The sequence below is a fragment of the Protopterus annectens genome, chromosome 6.part0, assembly GCF_019279795.1.
Source record: "Protopterus annectens isolate FY-2018-M chromosome 6.part0, PAN1.0, whole genome shotgun sequence".
NCBI classification, from domain to species: domain Eukaryota; kingdom Metazoa; phylum Chordata; order Ceratodontiformes; family Protopteridae; genus Protopterus; species Protopterus annectens.
In genome coordinates this window covers 1,832,296,816-1,832,324,554 of record NC_056737.1, presented here as the reverse complement: position 1 = coordinate 1,832,324,554, position 27,739 = coordinate 1,832,296,816, and the positions used below count along the sequence as shown (strand labels likewise).

At 43.3% G+C, this 27,739-nt stretch overlaps 1 protein-coding gene across 1 annotated transcript in view; it reads right to left on the bottom strand.

Annotated features, from left to right (window-relative positions):
- Window positions 1-27,739, bottom strand: part of OSGEPL1 (O-sialoglycoprotein endopeptidase like 1) — a 556,821-nt gene that overhangs the window by 419,287 nt on the left and 109,795 nt on the right. The gene's annotated exons all lie outside the window — the stretch shown is intronic.

Genomic DNA, 27,739 nt, shown 5'->3' with positions numbered 1-27,739 from the left:
AAAAATTGACTCTGATATTCAGGCCAGCCAAGGGCTACAACAGCAGGGATAACCCCATAGGTGATGACTGCAACAGTGAAACATGAAGAACATTAAGCTGGTCCTAGGCATTGGAATTAATGAATTCCAGGAAACATTGGGCAAGTGTATTGGTACATGAGCAGTTTTCCTAGTTAAGGGAGGGATGGTTGAAGTCACCCAGTATAAGACTGTTAGGTTGGACCCTAATATTCTCCAGGGTGCTTAGGAACGTGGAGTATGAGTTTTGGGACATAGTTGGGGACCTACAGCAGGCTACGACCTGAATCACCATCTTACTCAATCTTAGCTGCACCTGAAGTATCTCTGATGCATTATGTTGGGCTAGCAGTCTGGAGGTGTGCACTTCCTTTATGAATATGGAAACACTACCGCCTTTGGAGCTTCAGTCTAAGTTCTGGGGTTGAAAGGTATGGAATGAGTTATAGCCTGGTAGTGCAGGGGTGCTTTCTGCTGCTTTGAACCAGGTCTCTGTTACAGCACAAATGTAGGTGTTCTCCATTTTAAGGAGTGCTTCGAGTGAGTGCATTTTGAGAGTTAGATGTCTAGCATTGAGCAGCATGATCCTCAGATCGCCTTTGTTTGTAGCTGTTACGGTGGTAATTTGGTCTTTGGAACATCACCTAAAAAAGGCACTATAGGGATGGTAAGAGCCTTGCCCAGTATCCGGAAGCCCAAGGGTGACAGATGCAGGCCATCTCTAGCAAAGCCTCAAGGTCTGTCAGTCATGTCATCCCAGGCAGACAGATACTGGATCCTCTTAGAATGACACCAGAAACTTAGCTAATTGCTGAAATCAATCATTTTCTGCTTGTACTATGGTATCATTCTTGGTGATGGTAGGATGCGCTCAGGTCTAGGGTCATACCCACCTGGGCTACATAATCTGAGAGCTCCTCCATGTCTCTTTTCATGTAGTCTAGGGAGGTACGTCTCCGGTCATTCACACCCACATGTACAATGACAGTCATATTTGTACCTGTTGCTGAGGGACCTGAGTGCATGCGTTATGTGGCGGATCCCGGCACCTAACAGACAGCTGACTATTACTTTCTCCTTATTCAACCTAGTGAGTGGGACATCAGTGTACCTCACTATCGAGTCACCTATGCCTAGTGTGTTGGGCATGCTATTTTGCCTTAGGGGCTTTCGTTGAGTGGCACACTATTTAGGAGAGTTAGGTGTCTCGTGAGTAGTGTTGTGTTGTGGTGGTGGAGTGCGTTTCTGCCATGGAGGTCTCTGCTGTTTGGGTAGATTTTTATTGAGAGCCTCCATGAAGGTGGGTGTGTGGTTTGTGTTTTTATGTGAAGGCAGTCCTGGTGTGTGCTCTGGAGGGTTATGTGCTCCATGTGGTGTGATGCAAGTGTTGACCTTCTCCTCTTGACCAGGTATTCTGGTCTTGGCTGGACAGTGTGTGGCTTCCAATTTTTATATACAAGTATATCCCAAAAAATATGTTCCCAATTACCTCATTCTTCCCCGTCACACCTCCAATATTTGCTGTCTACCTGAGGAAAATTTTTCTGGAGTCTACTTAGGGTATAAAAATATCTATGTAAACATTTCCAAGCAAAAATCCTAAATATTCTAGATTTTGTTGCATATTTGGCAGACAAATATATCTTCCCATTGTTTCTTTGTGAATGGCGTATCCGATCTCTCTTCTCAATCCTTTCTAACCTCCTGTGATTGATTCTTATAGTTATTATGCAATATTCTATATGCTCAACTAATTGTTCCTTTTTTAATGGCAGCTTCTGTTCTAAATTCTACCAGTGCTGGTCTTTCATTTAGGACTTCCCTACTTCTTTCTCTTTGCCTATACTCTGATATCAATTTTTGATAGCAAAGGCAATATCTAACATGCAGTCCAAATAAATTCTTGGTGCCTTCCCATTCTATCATCTTTCCCTCTCTAGTTATTTGCTCCCAATACCTTGGTTTTATTTGCCAGTTTTCTCCAATAAATTCTAGCCCCCTCTTGCCTGTTGTATATATACCTAATTGCAGTCATCCTATCGGCAGAATCTCCTTTCTCCATTCCTGTGTTGGCTTAGCTCTTGGGATACTTTCTGCTACTTCACAGATATAATATTCTGTATGATTATTGTCATTCTCCTTAAAGGTCTGCATCCTAAATCCCAGTCTCTCCTGGTTCATTGAGCTTCCCCCCATTTCATCATCATCCCTTTCCACTTTGAATTATAGTTTTCTGCTTGTGCTATATAGGAGCCTTAACTGTGTAGCTCTGAAATGCCCATTCAAATTGGGTAATCCCAGTCCACCCTGTTATACTGGAAGAATCAGCTTATCCCACTTGAATCTTGCCATCTTCCCCTCCCAGATAAAGTCATTCAGCTCTTTATTAATTGTTATCCACAGCTTCTCCTCTGGTTGATAAAATATGGCTGACCTGTGTATAAGACTAACAGGACTAAAAACATTTTATCATGTCCCCATAAATATGGATACTGCTGAACCAATTCATACTTGGGTACATAATTTACAGCTATTGCCTTTGTTTTAGCTTCATTAATTGTGTATCCCAAAAAGAGATGAAACTGTCTCAAAATGTTCCACAACACTGTAATGTCTCTTTCTGGTTTTGTCAGGTATAAAATAATATTATCTGTAACTACAGCCAGCTTTTATTGACTACCATACCAATTGTATCCTTGAATTTCTGAGTCCCTTTGCCAGTGGTTCTAAATATAACATAAATAACAAAGTTGTATGAAAACAGCTGGACACACCACGAGAAGTTCTAGTGATTAGTTTCTTTTATTTGATTTATTTGATAAAAAGTGTATAAAAGGATAAAAAAGCTTCTTTTGCTGTATGTACGCTTCATCATCATCATAATACAATTTGGATTTGTATTTTATACAGCAGGACACTTTGGAGCTCGGAGACATTGTTTTCGTTCGTTTCATAAATAACAAAGGGGAAAGAGGACAGTCCTTCCTGGTTCCTCTGGTCAAGCAGAAATTATCAGAGAGGACCCTACCCACTTTAATTTTTGCCTCCAATCCCTTATACATCTTCCTAATCAACCTTATAATATTTTCAGGAAATGCAAATGCTTGCTTTGCCCTGCTCGTAAAATCCCAGCTTACTCTGTCAAATGCTTTCAATGCAGCAAGACCCACCAACAAGAATGGGATTTTCTTACATTCTGCTTCCCTCTGGATCACTGGTGTTCTATTAATGTTGTTAAATGTTTGCCTTGTGTACATTATTGAGGTAATCCTTATTTTCTGCTTAGCATTCTGCAGTTGATCCTCTTCTTGTTCTGTGAGATTCCCCCATTCTGCAATACTTTAACATTTATCAGTCCCTCTAAATAATTCTCGTTACTTCCTAACCATGGCTCTCTTTCTTTTATTTCCACCCTATTTTAAACTCCATATCAGTTTTATCCCACTCCAAGCTATATTTTCAATCCTCTCAAATATCTCCTGAATAATCTCCACTAGCCATTCCTTAAATTCCTCTCTTTTCAATAGGTAAGTGGGAAAGTGCCAGTGTCTCATTTTTATTTCATTACCCTGTGTTTTTATTTTAGTCATTATTTGGCACATGATCTGAAATAGTTAGTGGGTGCATATCAAGACCTTCAATTAATAAATGCACATGCTCCTGTGAAATGTAAATTCTATTTAGCTAGCCCAGTTTTTATATCTTGAGAAATAATATGTAAATTCACTCTGAACTCCTAGTACTAAATTCACATCTTCCATGGCAAATATTTTCATAAATTTCTTAAATCTACCCTCCTTTGTTATACTTTCCCTTCTGGGCCCCTGGCACACCTTCACTGCTGCAAATTAAATTCCAGTCCCCACCTATAAGTAATATTCCTTGCTGAAAACTGATTATTTCTCCCAGAATTTTCTTAAGCTCTACTATAGCAGTTTTAGGTGGAAAATAAATACATGTCAGTGTAATCCTGCTCCCTTGCCAGTAGCCCCCTAGCATTACAAATCTTTTTTATCCTGTTCTATCACTACTGGAGTGCCTCTTGCAGTTAATATAAGTACTCATCTTTTTCTCTATCCCAGATAATCTACTGAATAACCATCCTGAAAACCTTTCTTTACCAAATTCACATGTTCAGTTCTTTCCAAGTGTGTCTACTGCAACATAGCTATTTGCACTCTGCCTTTTAATACAGTTCATTATTTTCTTTTTTGTATTTATCTGCAAGACCACTGACATTTAAAGATATCACAGAAAGCATTGTTGTTTTAAAAATTTATTATTCCCATCTTTTTTTGTTAACTGTCTAGTTCCAACTGTTGTGTCACATACATACATATAGTACACTGGCAGGGTGACCTTTTTTATACCTGTTTCCTGTCATATCCATTTGAGCCTATGTCACATCTTACAAAACTTTTTTGTTTTACTGAAAGCCTTCAAACAAAAACAAACAAACAAAAAAAAAAACAACACCCCTCTAAAACCTACTCATTTAATACTAACACACAACATGTACATCTTTAAATACTGAAGTTCTACCCTCCTAATAGAAACAAATGTCCCAAACTGACAGCCACATTCATAGACTTCGATTAACCTAAAAGAAAGGTTATCCATGCTAAGATGCATGGTGCAGCCTGTGCTTCTGCTACATGCTAACTGGTTCTATCTTATCTTTTTAGCTCTCCCAGCTGGGAAAACCTCTGAATGCTTTTAGAGAAAGTACAGTTTTGTACCTACCATAAATGTAGATGTTCGAGTGTTCACCCTGCTGCAGTCATCACACTTGGGTTATCCTGTCGTCAGGCAGTCCCGCAGTCGGACGGATTTCCAAAGTCTTGGTCCGTCGGTTGCTGTCGCCTCATCCCTGACGTCAGTGCGCCACGGGTACATATATTGCAACTGACGCCATTTTCTTCAGTTTTTCTTGCCCCAGATGTCAGGTGCCCCCAAAAGGGTGATCAGAATTAGTACCAAATGGTGTGAACACTGCACAAACACAAAATCCTTTCAGCTATAAGCAAATACATCAGTAAGGCATAGCAGAGATTTAGCCAGTAGATCAGAGGGGATGGAGGGAGGGTAACCTGGACTGCAGCAGGGTGAACACTCGAACACCTACATTTATGGTAGGTACAAAACTGTACTATGTTCATCGTGTTACCCTGCTGCAGTCATCACACTTGGGTAGAATCCCAAAGCTAAGGTGGGGGGGGGGTATCATAGAGGGTTAGTGGAGGCAATGAGGCCCTGCAGGACTGCAGTGGCGAAGGCCGCCCTGGACTTAGAGTAAAGAGGTAAGTGATAGTGTTTGGTGAAGGTGTGTACAGAACTCCAAGTTGCAGCTTCTAAAATTTCTTTTGTAGGAACCCCCTGAGAAAGGCTGTAGAGGTAGCTGTTGCCCTGGTAGAGTGGGATCTAATGGTAGGAGGAACTGGTTTCCCATGATGGGTATAACAGAACCGCATGCAATGGCCTATGCATTTAGAAATGGTTTGTTTGGATATAGCTCTCCCTTGAGAAGCTGTAGCATAGGATACAAAGAGCTGGTCAGTTTTTCTGAAAGCCTTAGTTTTATCCAAGTAGTAACAAAGCTGCCTGTGAATGTCCAAGGAATGCAAGAGTCTCTCACCTTTGTTCTGTGGATTGGGGAAGAAAGTGGGTAGGTGGATGGTTTGATTTAAAGCTACACTGGAAACCACCTTAGGCATGAAGGAAGGATTAGTTTGTAGAGAAACTCTGTCTTGATGAAAAATGAGGAAAGGTTCCACTGCCATTAGTGCCTGTAATTCTGAGACTCTCCTAGCAGAAGTTATTGCCAGGAGCAGGGCAGTCTTCCAAGATAGGAACTGAAGGTCTGCAGAGAAAGCTGGTTCAAAGGGAGGTAACGTTAGTTTTTCCAGAACAAAGCTGAGGTCCCATGTTGGTGTAGGGGCTCTTCTAGGTGGTCTAACGTTCTTTGCCCCTCTGAGGAACTGCTTTAGAAGAGGATTTGAAAATAAAGGTGGATTTGTGTCGTAGTGAGCTGAAATAGCTGAAGCATGGATTTTAATTGAGGAGAAGGAAAGTCCTTTGTGCAACATCTCGGCTAAATATTGCAGAATGTGAGGCATATGAGGCTGAGTTGTGTCTTGTCCTTTAGCTTGGTTCCAGGCAGAAAACCTTTTCCATTTGTCCGAGTAAGCCTTCCTGGAGCTTGGCCTCCTGGCTTCCAGAATAACATCCAGAACTGCATGTGAAAGAGGGGCTGGTTGGATGTTTAATAGATTTGCCATGCAGCCAGGTTTAAGGTTTTGAGCTGGCTGTGTAGAATCTGCTTGTTTTATTGCGTGAGCAAGTGGGGTATTTGAGGCAATATCCATGGTGGGCTGTAAGCCATATTCTTCAATAGCAGGTACCAGTGCTGGCGTGGCCAGTCTGGGGCTATGAGAATCAGTCGTGGTTTCTCCTTTTTGACCTTCAAAAGAACCTTTGTGAGAAGAGGTAGTGGAGGAAAGGCATATGCTGTCAGGTTTTTCCAACTGAAGGAGAGAGCGTCCACTTTCCAAGCTTGATGGTGGAATGTCCTTGTACAAAATTTTGTCAGTTGGTAGTTTTGAGGACTGGCAAACAGGTCTATATTTGGTTGGCCCCATTTTTGAATTATCATTGTAAATATTTGTGGGTCTAGTTTCCAATCATGGGGATCTTTGATGTTTCTGCTTATATCGTCTGCCAATGTGTTTTTCTGTCCTGGCAGGAATTGAGCTTGTAACTGGACTTGGTAGACCAGAGCTGTGTTCCATAAGGTCATTGCTTGCCTGCAAAGAGGGTAGGAATGTATGCCCCTTTGTTTGTTTATGTACCACATTACTGTGGTGTTGTCCATCTTTATTGCAAGTTGTCCTGGATGTAGTAGATCCTTGAAGGCTGTCAGAGCTTTCTGTACAGCTAGCATCTCTTTTTGATTTACGTGCAGTTTTCTTTGTTCTGCAGTCCATAGGCCTTGAATGCATTGTCCTGCCATGTGTGCCCCCCAGGCACAGTCTGAAGCATCTGTTGTGATAGTTTGCCTGGTTGGGGGCAAGGTGAAAGGCTGACACTTGTTGAGGTGACATGCCTGTGACCACCATAGAAATTCCTGTTGAAGGCAGGGAATGAGAGATATCACTGTGTCCAAGCTGTGGCTGTGTTGAGACTATACGCTTTTTAGGTACCACTGTAATTTCCTCATATGCAGTTTTGCAAATGGTATTATCAGAATGCAAGATGCCATGAAGCCCAAAGCCTGCAGAATTTTTCTTGCAGTTAATTGGGTCTTTGTTGCCATTGTCTTGAAATACTGAGTCAGTTGTAGTTGCTTGTCTTGTGTAAGATAAGCCTTCTGGGCCATTGTGTCCAAGCTGGCACCCAGGAATGTCATTTTTTGTGAGGGTACTAGTTTTGACTTATTTTCATTTACTATGTACCCCAGACAATTTAGTAGATGCTTCACAAAAGCCAGATGATGTAAGAGAATGTCTTTGCTTTCTGCTTGGATGAGGCAGTCGTCCAGGTATGGATATATTTGAATTCCTCTTTGTCTGCAGTACGCAATTACTGGTGCCAGGCATTTTGTGAAAACTCTGGGCGCAGTAGATAAGCCAAAGGGCAGTGCAGAGAATTGATAATGGGTTGAACCTGCAATGAAACGGAGGTATCTTCTGCAACTTTGTCTGATAGGGACATGCAGGTATGCCTCCTTGAGGTCCAACGTTACCAGCCATGCTTCCTCGCCCAACATGGGAAGTAGCTGCTGTAGTGTTAGCATCTTGAATTTGGGAACTTGTAAGTAAGTGTTTAGAATTGAAAGGTCCAGAATTGGTCTCCAAGCATTGTCCTTTCCGGGTACTAGAAAGAGCCTTGAGTAAAATCATTGGCCTTGCTCTCGAGTCGGTACCCGTTGAATGGCTCTCATGGCCATGAGAGCTATAATTTGTTTTTGTGCCTCTGCCCATTGATTTTGTGGCAGGTTTGGCATTCCTCTTTTCATTGGCAAGGTGTGAAAGTGGAATCTGTATCCTTGTAAAATTATGTCTAGGACCCATTTGTCCTTTGTGACCATGTGCCAGTTGTCTGCAAAAAGTGCTAGTTTTCCCCCCAAGGGGGCTGACAAAAGCGTTTTGTTTGGCCAGCTGAGGTGCAAGTCATTGAGTTTGCCTTCTGGTGGGTTGAGACCTGTCTTCTCCTCCCTTCTGGGTTGAAGTGCCCCATTGGCGAGGTTTATACTGGGCTTGTGGTTGTCCTCTGCCCCTTGATTGCCTGTATTTACCCCTCTGAGGTCTGTCAGTGGCTGGAAAGGACCAATTTTTTGCTGGCCAGTTTCTGCTGAAGTGAGGGGGTTGTACTTGTAGGAAATCTTTGACTGTCTGCATTGACTTAGCCTTATCTTCCATTTTCTTTAAAACTTCTTCTGCTTTAACTCCAAAAAGAACATCCTGCTGTAAAGGAGCATCTAGTAGTTTTGCTTTAACATGATCAGGCAGACTTTGTTCCTTTAACCAAGCATGCCTACGTATAACTGATCCAGTGACAGCTGCTCTGCAGGAGGCCTCCAAAGAATCAAACCCACATTGTAAGGTATGTTTGCCCACCTGCTCAGTGGCGTGCAACAAATCCTGTACTTCTTTCAATTCAGATTGTTGAGGGAGGGAGGTTATCTTTTGTTTTAACTGAGAGATTAGAAATTGCTGATACTTAAGCATATGAAATTGACAATTTAGTGCTCTCATAGCTAATGTGGCTGAGGTGTAAACCTTTTTCCCCCACCTGTCTAGTGCTCTTGAATCCCTCTCAGAAGGTACTGGGTTTTTAGTCATGGAAGCCTTAGCCCCCTTGGGACTCTGGGAGATAGTCTCGGGGTCAGCTACTGGGCTTTTGTAAAGAAATTTGTGGGAATCAGGAACTCTGTAGTATCTGTCAGGCTTAGCCGGAGCAGGAGGTAGAGAGTCTGGGCTGAAACTGGATTCTAAATAGACATCATCCACAATGTCCAAAACAGGTGGGATGGCTAGAGGTCTGTGTTGGGGGAGTAAAAGAAACTCTCTGAGCCTTTTCTTGGAATCAGAGTAATCCTGACCTTCCCAGTGAAAATGTTCCCTCATAGTGTGTAAAGTTTCCCCAAAGGAGTAGTCTTCAGGAGGGGAAGCTGAGGGAATAGAGTCCTCAGCATCAGAATCTTCATAAGGAGAGAAGGAATAGTCTTGGTCCTCAGAGGAATCCGAAGAAACAGACAGTTGCTCAGAGGAAGCAGAATCTTCCTCTTGTCTAGGCCTTTTGTCAGGAGGGGGCTGTGAACCCCTGATAAGAGAAATCGAATCTTCAGCCATTTTGAGCATCTGTTTCTTAGGCATAGGGCCTTGAACAGGAGACTGAAGTGTAGGCTTTTTAGATTTAGAAGGAGTCTTCAACTTAGAAAACATTTTGACTGTGAGAGTCGTCGGTCTGAAAACGCCCTCAGAAACTGATGGTGTTTCAAAAGCACCGATGTCCTTAGAAGGTAAGTCGTCGGAAGGGCCTGAAGTAAAAGGCTGTGTCGGCCTAGTACACTCCGTCAAAATATCCGTAGCAGTCTCGGGTTCCTGAACTGCGGTAGTCAGGGGCTGCGTTGGAGCCTCACTGAGAACCGGAGACCGGATCAACCGAGGCCTCAGAATCTGGCTTAGGCCTGGGCTGTCGGTCCTTATCCCTGCGCTTTTTGTGCACGCCGGTAGTCGGTAGCTCTAACGGCATGTTATAGTTAAATTTTCTACCAAAATAGTGTTGTGCGAAATCAAATAGTCTTTTAATAGTACGCTTATTAAACCTGGCACAAAATCGACAAGAAGTGACGTCGTGATCAGGGCCTAGGCAAGGTATGCAATAAGAATGAAAATCCTTATGAGGTATTTGCTTCCCACAAGAAATGCAATTGTTAACTTTTCCTGAGATCGGTCTGAGGCAAGAAAAGTTTCCCCAACAGAGTACTTAGCTTTATAGAAGACTTCGGTCTGAAATTCGAATTTGACAATCTCAGGAGTCGGCCGACCGGCACTTGCGAACTGCTTCTGCTTCGGGCACCGCGCGGCAAGAAAGACTGAAGAAAATGGCGTTGGTTGCAATATATGTACCCCCTGGCGCACTGATGTCAGGGATGAGGCGACAGCAACCAACGTCGGACCAAGACCTTGGAAATCCGGCCAACTGCGGGACCGCCTGACGACAGGATAACCCAAGTGTGATGACTGCAGCAGGGTAACATGATGAACATCATTACCTCCTAGCCAGTTTCTCTTCTCTTTTTCCCCCAGCCAATTACTCACCACCAGATTATAACCAGTTTCTTTTTATCAGATTGTCTCCATGGAGAGATGAGAACCAGGCAGCCATTTCTCATTACCAGATTGTCTCCATATAGACATGAGAACCAGACAGCCAATTTCTCATTACCAGATTGTTTCCACGGATATATAAGGGCCAGATACAGAATTGCTACTAAGCATACATTCATTTGCTAGAAAAAGACTCATAATATTCAATATTCTTTTTCATTTACTTGTTTTCTCTTAAAATGCGTTACTAAATGAACTTAAGGTCCTTAATCCAGTCATTCGCCCATGCAAGAATGAGAAAGAGCACATTGATTTTTCTTTTGTCATGCTCTTTTAACCAGGCTTTTTACAGTGCAGTGCTTACATTTCTTAAAACTAAACAAGAAGAAAGACAGGGGAAAAAAGAACAGCAGCCCCTATTTATAATCTCCATTACCCTTAAAAAGAACCAAAACAACTTTACTTTACAATATGCAAAGAAAACCATAAACTACAAAAATAGTACTAAGAAAAAATGTGTTCTGTACTTAGTTAACTTTCTCCCATCTTCCCCTTCCCAAAACATTTTTCCAAACATTAAGACATGAAATAAGGCATATATTTCAGAGTCCCCCACAAGTCCAATAAATTCTGAAAAAGTCCAACATTTCCAAACTTTCTTGTTCTGTCATACTTCCCAAATATAATTATTGCATTCTAATCCCACATCAAGTTACTAGTTTTATTATTGTTCATCTCCATCTTTCAAATCCTGTCTCTACTTAATTTCCAGCATACTCTTAATTCTTCTGGTCAAGTTTCATGCTCCCTTCATTCTCTCCAGCACTTTCCACTGAAATAGTGAAAAAGGTTTCACAGGTACAGTCTCCCTGTGGTCTTTATTACCAGAAGAACAAGAAGCAGAATCTCCTTCTGTTTCACACCTCACTTTTTGTTGGACAAATTTTTGTATTTTCTCCTTAGCATGTACTTCATCAAAAATGATTTTGTCCCTCCAAGGAAGAATACCTTGAAGACAGCTGGATACAGCAGTTTGAATCTCACACCTGTGTCTCAACATTCCCTGAATAGTGGAATGAATTCACTCCTCTAATGCCAGGTGTACAATGAGTAATCATTCTCCACAAACACTCTGCTGTCTGCCACTTTTAGTATTTTATCCTTCTGCCACAGTTTTGTCAGAATCAAATCCTTCTGCTGGTAGGATTGCATCTTTACTATTAAAGGTCTAGGTTGCTTTGTCATAGCCAGGTTTGGGGCATACACACTATGTACCCTTTCAACTAACAACTCCTTCAGTCCAGTTGCTTATTTGTGCTTTCATAAAATTAATGCAGTCTGTTTCTTCCAGCTTCTCAGGTACAGCTGAAAAAATAAGTTATGTACTCACCATAACGTTCCATGTTTGTTGCCCATCGCACCTTCATTCTTACTGGTTGGGTTCAGAACTGATTATCGGTTCCGACTCAGACGTATGCCAAAGCTCGAAGACTTCCACTTGGCTCGTGGCTGAATCCCTATCCCATCATGCACTGGTGTAGTTCCCCAGATCTTATTTGCTGATAACCAAAGTAATGAGTCTATATGTACAACATTCTGTAGAATATACAGATAAGAAAGAAGTCAGAGAACTTCCTTGCCAAAAGAAATAAAACCTCTAAGCCCTCCAGAAGCTTTGGGCTGGGGAAGGTGGGAGGGACGTAAGAATGATAGCAAGATGGACAACAAACATGGAACATTATGGTGAGTGCATAACTTCTTTTTGTTATGTTGTCCTATCTTGCCTTCATTCTTACTGGTTGGGACAGTGTCCCTAGCACCACATTCCCTGGGTGGCTCATGGGAGTACATTCTTCAGGACAGTGGAACCGAAGGAGGCCCTGTTCCTGGAGGCCAAGTCTACTTTGTAATGAGTGATAAAAGTGAGATACGACAACATAACAAAAAGAAGTTATGTACTCACCATAACGTTCCAGGTTTGTTGTCCATCTCACCTTCATTCTTACATCCCTCCCGCCTTTCCCCAGCCCAAAGCTTCTGGAGGACTGAGAGGTTTTATTTCCTTTGGCAAGGAAGTTCTCTGACTTCTTTCTTATCTGTATAATCTACAGAATGTTGCCCACATAGCAGCGGCACAAATGCTGTCCAGTGACGGTCTAGCTAGATAGACAGATGATGTTGCTATGGCCCTTGTGGAATGTCCCTTGATTTTAAAGGGTAGATCTCTGTTATTAATAGTGTGGACAAAGATGATACAGCCTGAAAGCCAATTAGAGAGATTGTGACCTTTGAAACACCCATGCCTTTTTTTGCTTCTAAAAAGGAGATAAACGGCTGATCTGATTTCCTAAAATCTTTGGTTTTATGTAAATAAAACTGTAGTTGTCTATGGACATCTAACTGGTGGAGCTTGTATTATGCCTTGTTGTTATGATTAGAAAAAACAATGGCAGCTCAACAGATTGATTTGGATTAGTCCGAGGAGATACTCTATCCTTATGGAAGATCATATAAGAGGTTTGATGGACAAGGCTTGTAGTTCTGAGACTCTCCCTGCAGAAGTAATGCCAACCAATACATTTTTTTTCAATGACAGAAATTTGAGATCACATGTTGATGCCAGCTCAAAGGGAGGCAGAGTTAGGTGTGATAGGACAAAATTCAAATCCCATGGTGATAGGGGGTCTTTGATGGGAGGTCTTAATAAACAAGTGTCTTTTAAAAACTCTTTGCACAATCTGTGTGACATCAAGTTAGGAGTCAAATCACCTATATGAAAGATAGAAATGGTGGCTAATTGAACCTTTATAGTAGCTGCAGCCAAACCTTGGTGAAACAGCTCTGCCAGGAACTCAAGAATAGAACTGACTGGGCAGAGAAGGGATCAATGTTTTTGGCTGAAGCCCAGTATGAAATCCTTTTCCATTTACTGAGGTATAACTTCCTGGTTGAGGCCTTGTGTGAGGATATTAAAATATATTTCACTGCCAGCATGAAATTAAGAAGCCTGACTAAACTTGGAACTGGAGCAACCATGCTGTCAACTTGTGGGTTTGGAGGGAGGGGTGGGGTGTTCTGGACGTACGAGTCAAAAGATCTGGAACTGGGTCCAGAACCAACAGTTCCTCCTGAAGATGAGGCCAGAGAAAGGGGAACCAAATCTGATGAGGCCAGTATGGAGCAATGAGAATTAATTTGCTTCCCAACAACTTGGCTTTCTGAATGACTCTGGGTATTAGAAGAAAAGGGGGAAATGCATAAAGTAGTCCTGAGGGCCAATTGTGAACAAGTGCGTCCCTTGGTAACTCTCCCAAAGGGGGGATCAGAGCAAAGTAGCTACTGCATTTGGTATTCAAGGGAGTGGCAAAGAGGTCGCAGCAAGGCTGGCCCCATTTTTGGAATATCCTTTCCACTACTACTTGTTTTAGGGACCACTCATGAGGCATCAATATCGACCTGCTGAGCCTGTCCATTTTCATGTTGGATTTCCTCAGGATATGCGTTGCTACCAGAAAACATTGGGAAGAGGCTGCTACTCTTGAGCACCTCTTTGCAAAGGGGGTAGAACCTGGTTCCTCCTTACTTGTTTATGTACCAGACCACTGACATGTTGTCTGTCTGAATTGCAATTGTCCCTAGCAGAAGAGAGTCCTGAAGTGCTTGAAACACCAAGAGCACTGCTCTCATCTCTAGGACGTTGATGTGAAAATGGGCCTCGTGTTCTTGCCAGGTGCCTTGGACCATCCTCCCCAGATAATGTCCCCCCCACACCCTATCTGGGAGGCGTCTGTGGTCCCTGTTGCCACAGGCCGTTGTGGGATAAAAGGTCGACCCAACGTCATGTGATTGTGGGGCAGCCACCATCGCAGATCCTTCTTGCATGATGCTGTAATCCTGATCTGGTGAGACATGGGAAGTTCTTGAAATGATCATTGAGAAAAAAAGGAGCCACTGAAGAATTCTCATGTGCATATGAGCTGGGGGAGACCAAGGTTATCGCTGCTGCCATGGTTCCTAGGACATTTAGAACTGTTTTCACCTTTACTTTGGTCTTTGGCAGAAGACTGAAAATTTGTTGTCTGAGCAGAGAGACTCTTTCCGCGGGTAGCTTTGCATCATGAAGACTGTGTCCAGATCTGCTCCTATAAAGGTAATATGCTGAGATGGAAACAAGGCAGATTTTTCTGAATTTATCGTATCCCTAAGCAGAAGCAAAGGTGTAACATGGCATCTCTTGCTTACTGTAGTGGATGCCTGGTGGTGGCCATCAGGAGCCAGTCGCCTAGGAATGGAAACACTTGGAATCCTAGCCGCCTCAAGTGAGCCATGACTACTGCCATATATTTGGTGAACACTCTGGCGGCTGTAGTGAGACCAAAGGGCAGAACTCTAAATTGGTAATGACTGGTTCCCAGCCGGAAGCGCAAATGACTTCTTGATGGCCTGTCCATTTTGATGTGGTAGTGTGCATCCTGGAGGTCTATCGAGCACATCCAACTGTCTTTCCCTAAAAAGGGAATAATTGACTGCAGTGTCACCATCCAGAACTTGGTCTTCTGTACAAATTCATTTAGTTTGCTGAGCTCCAAGATGGGTCTCCAGTCCCCTGCTCTTTTTGGCACTAAAAAGAATCCTGAGTAAGTTCCAGATCCTATTTGGTCTGCGGGGACTCTTTGGATGACTCTTTTGTCTAGCAACCTTTGAATCTCTATAGTTACTTGTTCCCTTTGACTGGGTGGAACATCTGGGGATGTTTTTGACATTTGGAATGGGAAGGCAAAAGGGAATGGAATAACCTCTGGATATTATGCTCTGTACCCACTTGTCTCCTGTGATCTCTCATCAGGCTTCTGGGAACAAAGACAACTGACCCCCAACTGCCTCCAGAAGAGGGCAGGTGGGTCTCCTTTCAGGAGCGCTGGAACGGTCAGCCGCAAAAGGAATCACGGTCACCCTGGTTTTGCGGACCTCCTCTGCTGCGTGGATGGCATCTGCCACATTATTACTGCCCCCTCTGCCCCTGGGGAAGGATTCACCTCATGCGTCTTGAAAAACTCCATGGGATTTCCTGAACCACATTTTCCCCCTTCTAACCTATGGGGTAGGGTCTAGAAGGTATAGAAAAATGTACTTCAATGGCAGAGAGAGTTTTCCCTTCCTGTTTGCATCTAGTGAGTGTCTCTTTTACTTTGGGTCCAAAAAGTGAGGAACCATCGAAAGGGTCACTGACAAAGGTAGACTTAAAAGGTTCAACAAAGTGACACAGAAGCATCCAGGAGTGTCTCCTTAGGGAAACTCCCAAACCCACTGCCCTACTCCCTCCATCTGCTGGATAAGAGATCAGTCTCATGGAGGAGTTCACTACGGAATTTAAGGTGGATAGCTGAGAGAATACCTTATCTGAGACCCCTGCAGCTAGTGTACCTTGAGGAGTATCTCCTAACTCTTTCAGGAGATCTCTTTGAAGTCTCATAAAGTGCGTCAGGTAATTCAGCGATCTAAGGGCAAAAGTCGCTGATGAAAGAATATGCTTCCCATATCTGTCCATCGTTCGAGATTCCTTGTTAGGTGGATGAACAGATGAGGACATTTCGGAAAGTTCCTTCTTAGTGGCTGCTGCCACCACTAGAGCATCTACAGGGACACCTTTTGTGAGAAATTCCTTGTCTGTTGGAGCTGTAATGAACTTATTTGGCCTCCGAGGGACCGATTCCATTGCATCTGGTGACTCCTACATCTTTCGACTAACTAGTTCAATGAGTTTGTCGAAAGGCGGAGACACCCTGGTGGCTGAAGGTTGAGAACCAAAGGGCTTCAGGTACACTGACTCCTCAGCAGAAGGGTTGATGGGTTTCCAGCTGCCTCTCTGTTTAAGGATTTCTAGGATATCCACAAAGGAGATATCCTCAGAGGGTGACTGTGGGAACCCTTCTGACTCCTCAAGGTCAATGTCCGAGGTGATTGACTCGTCTTGCGAGTCCAGGTGCTTCCTCTTGCATACTCTCTTCCGAGAAGCCTCCTCAGAAGGGTATTCTGGAGAGGTCTCAGAAGAGTGAAGTTCACTCAATGGGGCACCTTGAGGCCCAGAATCTCTGCTGTCCTGTGGCTGGGGAGGTGCAGAGACAGAAGCCTGTGCTTGAGGGGTAAGAATGACAGAACCTTTGTGTAGAGCTGTATGGGAAGACAGCACACTCCTCATCAGCTCAAAAGCCCCTCCCCCATGATCTGAGGACACCTCTGGTTCCAAGGAAGCAGAGGAGACCCCCTGAGTCAAGGGAGCCAGCCCTGAAGCTGACGTAGGAACTGAGCTCACCCTCGCTGATGCCCCGAGAGGCAAGCTCAGAACTGAAAGGTCTTGGGTCTGAGCGTCCCCTCCGGACCAGACCGGAGAGCTTCAGGACCCAAACATCTCGGACGGCACCAAGGATGTCAGAGCAGACAATGGGTCCGAAATGCCCATGGTGGGTCTCAGCACCAAAGTATCTAGTACAACAGGCTCTGGGCATTCTGGCTTTGATGTTCCAGATTGGATCAGAGGAAAAATCGACCTGGATGAAAAGGTCTTCACTGGCTCCAAAACCAACTGAGTTATAGACAGTAGTTTTGCCAGCGCCAGTGTCTTCAGCAGTCTATGCACCACACTGTCCACATCATCATCCGATAGGCTTCTGAAAGACCTAGAGGAAAGGGCTGGTGAGCGAGATCTCTGTAAAATGGTAGGGGAGGCCAGTAACAATTCAGGCGACCAGCTCCGAATCTGACTCTCTCTCAGTTCGGAACTCTGTGGCACAGATGATGTTGATTTGTCTGATCCAGTAGGGTTTGTCTCCAATGGAGTTGTCTTTGCTATCTTCTCTGACAGTTCTGAGTGGCCAGAAGATGATCTCTTGGCAGGTTTGGTAGATGGCGACTTGGACTTACTGGAGGTGCTCTGACCTTCTAAGGTTTCAGAAAAAGGAGTCTTTAGAAGTCCTCTTACAATCAATTTTTTTCTCTCTCTAGTAAAACCATAGAGCTAAATGATTGGCAGAACGTACATGACTCTTGCAGGTGGATGGCAGGAGAAAGGCCTGATGAGAAAAGCAACGGCCAACCACAAACACAAAAATGGTTAAATATGTGCAAACAACACACACACTGACAAAGAATTAACTCACTAAGGAAGCTATATAACTAACTAACTAACTATAGAAGTCAAAAAACTTGAATAAGGATAATATCTGAAAAAAAAGCTCACCACTTAGCCATGGCCAAGATGAAGAGCCTCCAATCTGTTTAGCGGCAAACAAGATCTGGGGAACTACACAAGTGCATGATGGGATAGGGATTCTGCCATGAGCCAAGTGGAAGTCTTCGAGCTTTAGTATATGGCTGAGTTGGAACCGATGATTGGTTCCGAACCCAACCACTAAGAATGAAGGTGAGATAGGACAATATAAAATTCTCAGGTTTTCCCTACGTACTCTGTCCTCTCAATCTATTACATTTTGAAACCTCTCCTCCTGAGCAGTCTCATATTCAGCCAGCTTTTTCTTCATTTCAGCCTCTGATTTTTGCAGCTTTATCACCTCATCTCAATATCTGTTTAAAGCTTCTTCTATTTTTCCAGCCTTTTTTTGTTTGTGTTGATATACTCCAGCAGTGCTTTGTTTATTTTAACCAGGTCTGCACGCAGTTGTTTTTATCTTCCTGTAGGTTACTGGAAGTCATGCCTGGAGGTTGCATTGCTTTTTGCATAACAGCTGCTGAACTTCCCACATTCAGTGTTTCTTCCTCACTTTTTGTAGCTGATTTTTTTCCATGTGCTGTGTATTTTTTTTTCCTGGCATCCAGGCAGTTACTGAAATCTACCCATAAACTCAAAGGTCTACTGGTCTTCTCTGTTGAGTTTCAGTTTTTACACTGGGAGAGCTAGAGTCAAGCTGTTACTTAATGTGCAGCCATCTTGGAAGTCACCAGAAAATCTTTGTGTAATCCTAAACCTCCTTGTTCTTTTGGGAGGATACACTTATCCCACTTAACACTTGCCCTCTTCCCCTCCCAAATAAAATCTTTCAACTCTTTATTAAGTACTGCCCATAACTTCTCCTCTGGTTGATAAAAACAATGCCTGACCGTGAATAAAGCTAAAGGTAATAAAAATATTTTTACTCCTTGTATCTTGCTATCCATATCTATAGGCAAGAGCTTCCAGTTTCTCAGTTGTTGTATTATCTTTTGTTTAGTCTCTCCACATATAGCCTTAGCTTCCATAACTGAATCATTTTTAATCCGTATTCCTGAATACTCTATATTTTATTATGTCCCCATAAATATGGGTATTTGGACCATTTCATTTGTGGATACATAGTTTAGAGCTATAGCCTTTGATTCATCTGCAATAATTTTATGTCCTCAAAAAAAACGGAACTGTCTCAGAATGTTTCACAACACTGAGATGTCATTTTCTGGATCTATCAGGTACAAAAAAAGTTATGTCTTACCATAATGTTCCATCTGTGTTGTTCATCTTCATTCATTCATTACTGATGGGTGTCAGTTTCGTCCTCAGAACAGAGTCGGCTTTATACCAAGCTCACGCCAGCCAAAAACTCTCGAGCTAAGCTTTACCCACAGTGCCCTTCTCCCAGTTACCTCAGATCGAGTTAGACCGTGACAAGAAAAGCAGAGGCTATGTCTAAACAAGTTCTCTAGAGTGACATCTGGACCCAGACAATCCCCCAGGAGCCTCTAGGAGGGGAAAGGAGGGTGGGACATAATGAATGAATGAAGATGAACAACATAGATGGAACATTATGGTAAGACACAATTTCTTTACCTGATGTTGTTAATCTTCTTTCATTCCTTACTGATGGGACAGATTCCCTATCTACATTATATGCCTTGGGTGGCCCTTATGGAACAATATTCCTGAGCATCATCGAACCAAAGGAAGCTCTTCCCCTGGAGACCAGATCCAATTTGTAATGAGAGATAAAGGTATGGAGGGTAGCCCATGTTGCAGCTGCACAGATATTGTCCATGGATGCCCTTGAATGAAAAGCTATTGAAGTTGCTACAGATTTGGTGAAATGTGCTTTGATTCTGCCTGGTATAGAGATTTTTTAATGTTGATACAACAGGAGTATACAGTCTCTTAGTCATTTGGATATAGTTACTTTAGAAATAGCTTTTCCCAATTTTGGGCCTGAAAAGGATATAAACAATTGGTCTGATTTGTGGATTTCTTTTGTTCTGTCAAGATAAAATCTCAATTGCCTATGTACATCTAACAAGTGATGCCAATATTCTCCTTTGTTTGAGAAATTAGAGAAGAAAACTGGTAGGTCAACAGACTGGTTTACTGCTAAATCTGAAACAACTTTGGGTAGAAAGGAGGGATTTGCCCGAAGTGATACTCTGTCCTTATGAAAAATTATATAAGGGCACTTAATACATAGGGCTTAAAGCTCAGAAATACGTCTAGCTGAAGTAATAACCACTAGGAATAGGACTTCCAGGATAAGAACTTGATATCGCAGGTAGAAGCAGGTTCGAAAGGAGTTGTGTTAAAGCTTGAAGAACTAATGTGAGACTCCATGGCTCGGTGGGTTCCTTAATGGGTGGTGTAATATGAGATATCCCTTTTAGGAAAGTCTTGCAGAGACAATGGGAAATTAAGGAAGAGTCCTTGAAACCATTATGAAAATTGGAGATGGCAGCTAAGTGAACACGGATGGTTGATGCCGCAGCTCCCGCTTTGAAAAAAATTTGACAAATAATCCAAAACTGTATTAAATGGAGCTGAATAAGGATCAAGTTTTCTTTGCTCGGATGATATTAAGAATCTTTTCCACTTACTACGGTAAATTTTCCTGGTGGATTGTTTATGCGAAGCCAGAATAATGTCACGGACTGGGGAAGAAAGACTGTTCTGCCTGGCAATTACTGGAAGTGGAGAAACCAAGCCATCAGTTTGAGACTGGCTATGTTCAAGCAAATCAAACCTTGGGGGTGAAAGATCAAATCTGGAGTTGGTTCCAGGATCCATGGCTTGTCTAGCAGGTAAGGCCAAAGAAAGGGGAAACATACATGACAGGGCCATTAGGGTGCAATGAGGATCACTTTGCTTCTCAACTGGAGGGCTTTCTTTAGAAATTTTGGGATTAGGGGAAGGGGGGGTATGCGTACAGAAATCCTGTGGGCCAATCTTGAATCAGAGAATCCCTCAGAGACTCCCCCTGCGGGAGTTTCAGGGCAAAATAGCTGCCGCACTTGTGGTTTGTTGGGGAGGCAAAAAGATCGCAGCAAGGCTGGCCCCAACAGCTGAAGATCTTTGCCATTATGGTTTGATTGAGGGATCACTCATGAGGCAGAAGGATACATCTGCTCAGTTTGTCCGCAATCAAGTTGGAATCTCCGGGAATGTGCATTTTGATCAGAAAGTGTTTGGAAGCCATCGCCCATTGCCACACTCTCATGGCCTCTCAACACAACGGGTAGGTCTTGCTTCCCCCTTGTTTGTTGATATACCAAACAGCTGCTATGTTGTCTGATTGAATGGCAGTTGTTCCAGATGGAAGGGCAAAGTGAAATGCTTGCAACGCTAGAAGCACTGCCCTCAGTTCTAGTACACTGATATGCAGATTGGCCTCTATGGACGACCATGTGCCTTGGACCGTCATTCCCTGAAAATGCCCCCCAATCCAATCAGGGAAGCGTCTGTGGTCACAGTGGCCTCGGACTGAGGAGGGCAAAAAGGTTGACTCCAATGATTTGCATCTGGCTTCATCCACCACAAAAGGTCTTTTCTACACCATTCTGTTATCCATATTTGATAAGATAATTGATGATGATTCGGATAATACTGAGACAAAAGAAGCCACTGAAGGAGTCTTGTGTAATCTCGCAAGTGGGACAATGATGATTGTTGCAGCCATTGAACCTAGAGGTTGAAGGACCTATTGAGCCGAGGCCATGTCCTGACAGAGTATCACTCGGAGTTGAGCCCTTAGTCTTTGCAATCTGTGATCTGCAAGAGACACTTGGCAAGATTGGGTATTGAAAAGCTCTCCTATGAAATCTAAGCTCTGAGTAGGAGTCAGGTTGCTTTTCTCCCAGTGTATATAGATTCCCAAGATTTTTGACAATGTCAGGGTGTAGTTCAGTGCTTTTTCCAGGAGACGCTTGGTGTGGGTGGTAAGGAGCCAATCATCTAAGTATGGAAACACTAGGAATCTTTGTAGTCTCAAGTGATCTGTAACCACTGCCATATATTTTGAGTACACTCTGGGGGCTGTAGAGAGTCCGAAGGGCAGAACCTGGTATTGGTAATGATTGGCTCCTAGCCAGAAGCAAAGGAACTTTCTGGAGCACTTGTCCATTTTTATATAGTAATAAGCATCCTGAAGGTTTATAGAGCACATCCAATCATCCTTTTCCAAGAATGAAAGAATGTACTGAACTGGGACCATCCAGAATTTTGTTTGGGTGATAAACTTGTTCAGAACACTGAGATCCAAAATTGGCCTCCAGTCCCCTGTCTTTTTGGGCACTAAAAAGAATCTTGAGTAGAATCCGGATCCTATTTGGTCTGGTGGGACTGTTTGAATGACTCTTATTTGACACAGCTTTTTTATCTCTATGGCTGCTTTTTCTCTTTGACTGGGTGGAACATTGGGAATACATTTTTGTGGATTTGGAAAGGAGTTCAGTGGGACTTTGTAGCCTCTGGTGATTATCCTCTGCACCCAAGAATCTGTGGTTATGCAATGCCAGGCTGTTTGGTGCAGGGAAAAACTTCCCCCGACTGCTTCCAGAGCTTCCAGGAGCACGGATAGGGCTGTCCGGAGAAAGAATCTCTGGGCCCTTGATTATGCAGGCCACTACAGTTACCCCTCTGCCTCTGGGGGAGAACCCACCACGTGTCACGAAAAGGACCCTGAGACTTTTTGTGCCACATTGTTCCACTTTGCTGCTTCCTTGAATAAGGATGCTGGGGGGTGTTGAAACGTACACCTATGGCAGACAGGGGTTTTCCATCCTTCTCACGCCTGGCTAACATGTCCTTCACTTTAGGGCCAAACAGGGAAGATGCTTCCACAGGAGCATTAAGGAAGAAAGACTTAAAGGGATCCACGAAATCACACAGGCGCATCCAGGCGTGGCATCTCATGACTATGCCTGAACCCGCAGCTCTAGCCGCCCCTTCGATTGCATGTGATATTAACCGCATGGACAAGTTAGATGCAGATTCCAGGGTCGCTAGCTGCAAGGCAACTCTGTCACGTACCTCATCAGACACTTGTCCTGCTAAGGTTCCAGACAGTTCAGAAACTAGATCTCTTTGGAGCCTAGTAAAATGTGCCAGATACTTCAAGGACCTAATAGCAAAGGTCGAAGAAGCAAACACTCACTTCCCTAGTCAATCCAACCGCATGGGACTCCCTTTTAGGTGGGTGGACCATCTGGCTTCTCCTCTGTAAGCTCCTTTCTCGTGGCAGCCACACCACCATAGCATCCACTGGAAGGCCCTTAGACTAGTGCGGGCTCTCTTTTGGGAGTGATAACATTTTACATGGTCTCTTCAGGATCGGTTCAACAGTGTCAGGATTCTTTCAAGCCCTCTGCACCATGAGCTGTATCAGCTTGTTTGCAGGTGGGGTCAGCCAAGAGGTAGAGGGTCAAGCATGAAAAGCCTGCAGAAAGGCGGATTCCTCGGAGGAAGGGTTGGAGGGCTTCCAATCACCCACCTGTTTTAAGATTTCAAGGATGTCTCCAAAGGAGACATCTTCGGGGGGGGTGACCGTGGGGACCCTTCCACTTCATTGTAGTCCATATCCTCACTGAGAGACTCCTCGGGGAGTCAACATGCTTCCTCTTGCACAATTTCTTCCTAGGTCCTTCGGGGGGTTCTGTAGAGGACTCAGAAGAAGGGGCACCCTGCGATAGGGTCTCCTGAGGCTCTTGTGTTCGATGTCCCATAATGGTGGCTTGTGTCACTTGCGGCTGAGAGAGAAGTCAATGGGTAGTCTAACATTGATGGTTTGCCAGCGGTGTCAAGTGTCCTGTCCATCGCCTGGAACACAGGCCCACCTGAGGGGGGATGGGATCCCAGAACCGAGAATGGCAACCTCAGAACCGGGGTCACACTCCGCTCCAGCAAAACAGTCCCCAGGGATGGAGTTTCAAGAGTAGCCAGTACCATGAGAGCCCCTGAAACCAAGGACGGCACCATAGAAAAAAAATCAGGGCTGCTCCTGGAACCAAAGGAGTCGCAGTCCAACCACAATCTTGAGAAAGCCTCTGTTCCAACTGAACTGAAGGCCAAAGGGACGACTCTGAAACCACGGTGAGGTCCACCAGTGGAACCGTAGTCATGGGTACCAGAACAGACGCTGGTTCCAGGGTCTTTGATGCCTGCTCCGAGATCAAAGGAGGAGAGTAGGCTGGAGTCCATGGAGAAGTACCCCCAACTCCTAATGGGAGGGTGTTTTGGATGGTGTAGTAATCCCTCTACCCATAAGCAGCTGATCAACAAGACGCACCACATCAAGTTCCAAAAGGCTCCTTGTTGATCTAGTGGATATTCCTGAGGGGGAGTCGGGCCACTCTAAGAAAGAGCTGAACTGCTGCCCCAGAAAAGGATCCACCTTTGGAGAATATCAGGTCCGAAGCTCCAACAGCACCGAAGTCTCGGTGGAGGCTTGAGTAAGAGGAGTCAGTTTTTCTGGGCTAGAAAAGGTTGAAGATGGTGCCATGGTCGGTGTCGAAGTTAAATCACTGGACAGCACCAAGGGAAACAAAATTTGGAGTTGCACTGTCGATGCCGTAGTGCTCAGTGCCAAAATGAAAATCGATCCCGATGGCACAACTTTAATAGGCGGCACCGTAGAAGGTGTCATAGGGGTCATTTTGGTACAGTAGTCACTTTTAAGTGTTTAGGCTTAGGTTCCTCTTATTTTTCACTGGGTGAAGATGGAACCGAGTGCATGGAGGGGGTGAACCCTCCGGAGCAGAGATAGCCTCTGAAAAGGGCGTTTTAAGAAGGCCTTTCAAAATAAGTTTGTTAAGTCTCTCATTAATGGTTCTAGAACTGAACCCTCGACAAATATCACAGGGAGGCTGAACAGTTAAATGAGGTACATTCAGACAATACACACAAGACATGTGAGAATCAGAATTCGGCATCTTTCGGCCACATTGGTTGCATTTTTTAAAACCAGAAGCTCCCTTTTTTCTGACATGACTACAGATATGCAAGACGGAGAAAGATTTTTTTTTTAAAGAACAAAGAAAGGACAAAGAAAAGGGGGTGAGGGAGAAGGATACCAGCAATGGTATGTGAAGAAATACTTTAAAAGGGTAACAAAAGAGCAGTAAGACAAGTAAAAAAAAAAAAGGGTTTCCAAGAAAAAGGGTAAACTAGCGACTAAATAGAAAGGTGAAAATTATTCTCGGAAATACTTAGAATAATTTCTTTACCTAGGCTTAATCAAGAGCTGGCTTGACACGGCTTTTCGGCAATGCAGCAAACAAGATCTGAGGTAACTGCGAGAAGGGCACTATGGGCAAAGTTTATGTCGAGAGTTTTTGGCTGGTGTGAGCTTGATATAAGGCCGACTTGGTTCCGAGGATGGAACCGATACCCATCAGTAAGGAATGAATGAAGATTAACATCAGATTAATATCATTTGCAAATAAAGCCAACTTTTCTTGAACACTAATACCAATTCTATCCTTGAATTTCTGAATCCCTGATTTTCTTTACCAGTGGTTCTAACTATGGCACAAATAACACAGGGGAGAGATGACACCACTGCCTGGTTCCTCTATTCAGACACTGCTTATAAAACAGGAACCCTCCCACTTTGATTTTTGCCTCTGACCTCTCATATAGCCTTCTAATTAACATTATTGTATCAGGAAATGCAAATGCATAGCTCGACTCATAAAATCCCAACTTATTCTGTCAAATGCTTTCACTGCATCAAGATCCAACATTAGCAGAGTTGTTTTCTTACATCCTGCTTCCTTCTGGATCATTTGGATCATCATTTTTTTTAATGTTCTGAAATGTTTGCCCCCTCCACAAACCCATCAATCCATATATATCAATTTTGGCATTACCTTTGCCATTCTTTTAGCCATTATATACATAAACACTTTAAAATCATGGTTTAGAACTGAAATGGGCCTATATGAAGCTGGATCAGACAGGTCTTTACCATCTATAGGTATTATAGCCACCACAGCTTTTTCCAGAATATTGGTGCCTCTGCTCCTTTTAAAATACTGTTAAAAAAAACCTTCTAAATGTTTACCACCTTCTTCCCTCCTAAGTTCCAAACTTCCACTACAATGTCAACTGTTCCTGGAGACTTTCCTGTAGACTGGTCATACATCACCATTTTTATCTCACTTCCTACTATCTAAACTGTTAGCTGTTGACTCTAATCTTGGCATATTTAAGTCTCCCATAAATATTTCCTCACTTCTCTGGTTTATACAAATTTTCATAACATTTCCAAAATATCTCTAATACCTCTACCAAATATTTGGTTAATTCTCTTGTTATAGGCTCCCTAAGTTTGGTAACAATCATTTCTACTTTCTGTTGCCCACGTCATTGTGTCTAAAGTTTTTGTGCTCTGGAGTTACTATAAAAAAACAGCTGCTTAACAGCAACGTTTCTAATCTCATGCATATTATCCATGTACTCCATTAGTTTTCCTTAGCACTCTGCAAGTGAGTATCCTCTTGTTCAGTGAGACTCCCATTATTTTATAATACTTTAATCTTTGTCAGCCCCAAGACGTTGCAATCGTAATCTTAATATACATAACACAATGACCACATTTCTGTGACTACACTTGAGTACTGATCATTATTGTGTCACATTTTTGCTTGGAACCCAACACTCCACTACCATTTCCGCCAGATCCAATTTAGGAACCACATGAAACGATACAGGAGAAGTAGGTGTGGCAAACACCATGTAAGGCACAGGCCCAGTCAGAGGACAACAGCAGAGTTTTGAGACTGCAGGGTTTGCAAACCAGTGTTTCTAAGGACACCCACGCAACTTTTCTACAGCAGACATGCTAAATGACCTAACAAGTTACTGTGTGTTTTATACCAATGAGTGGTTGTCTTGTGTTGATGCATGGGAGGTGGTCAGTGCGTTGGGAAAATGTTATCACTTCCCCAAGGTGCATCAGTCTTGGCGATGATTAGAAATAATGGAGTATGCAAGCCCCTGCATGAAGGAATGAAGGCTTTTGCCCCTACATAAATTACATGTGCTGATTCACTAGTAAGACCTGGTTACCCCACTACTGAGATATATTTAGGGAGTCTTCAGCAATGTTCTAGTTGAACAGAAGGTGTAGTGCATACTGTCCAAGTAGCTGTAGAGGTGCTGTGAAATGGTTAGTGGAAGAAGCATACAGTGCAGAGTTCCCCAAGGATTGGTCATTAAAAACATAGTCAATGATATGCACAAGGCAAACAACTGTTTTCAGCAATGCTGCACCTTGGACCTTTGCTCCTGATCCAGTGGAATGAATTTTCCTAGATATCAGTAACAGACAAGCAAAGGCACCCTTGTTACAATATCACAACTAGAAAGGCCTACACAGGGATAGCACAATTAACTGCTGGACTGTATTCTTCCTCACACAGTTATCTGGCTCTAATTAGAGTGCAAATTTTCAAGGTCTAACTCTGAAACCAGAAAAGCTGGACCTGCAAAGGTAGACTAGATTCCCACTGATGAGGAACCAACCACTTAGAGCAGTGAAGAAAGTCATCACCAAAAGCCCTAGCTCAGACAGAGAAACACTCATCTAGAACTCAAAGGTCCACTCTGTGTTCTCCATCACAGCCTCTGCTGGCCTAGAAAAATAAAGTGAGGCAGAGTCTGAAATACGGGTCTAACTATCAAGAGTAGGTGCAAGGGATGTACCTCTCTTCCCAGCCTTACAAACCCAAACATTTATACAGAATGATGATCCAGATGAAGATGAAGTGGTAGCCAGTACAAAGTCAGTAACCTGTATAAAAAAAAAAAAAATCAGACCTGCACTCTGGGCTATTTATGTCCTGCCTATTCAGGAAAGACAAACTTTAGATACTGATACATGTCTTGAGCTGCTGCTTTTTTTCTCATTTTTTTCTTTTCTTTAATATCTGCCTTGTTTTTATTCCCAGGCATCCCTGATCATTAAACCATCCTAGATGCTCCACTGATCAATTCATTCCTCCTTGTCTGCCTGGATTTGCATCTCAGATCACCCATTGTGGGTGGTCTCCTTCCAAAGGGAGAATACTTTCTGGCAACGTGATCTTATTATCCAGGTTGGGGTGTTACTCAAATGGCACTAAGCTGCCATTCACATGAGGATCAAGTT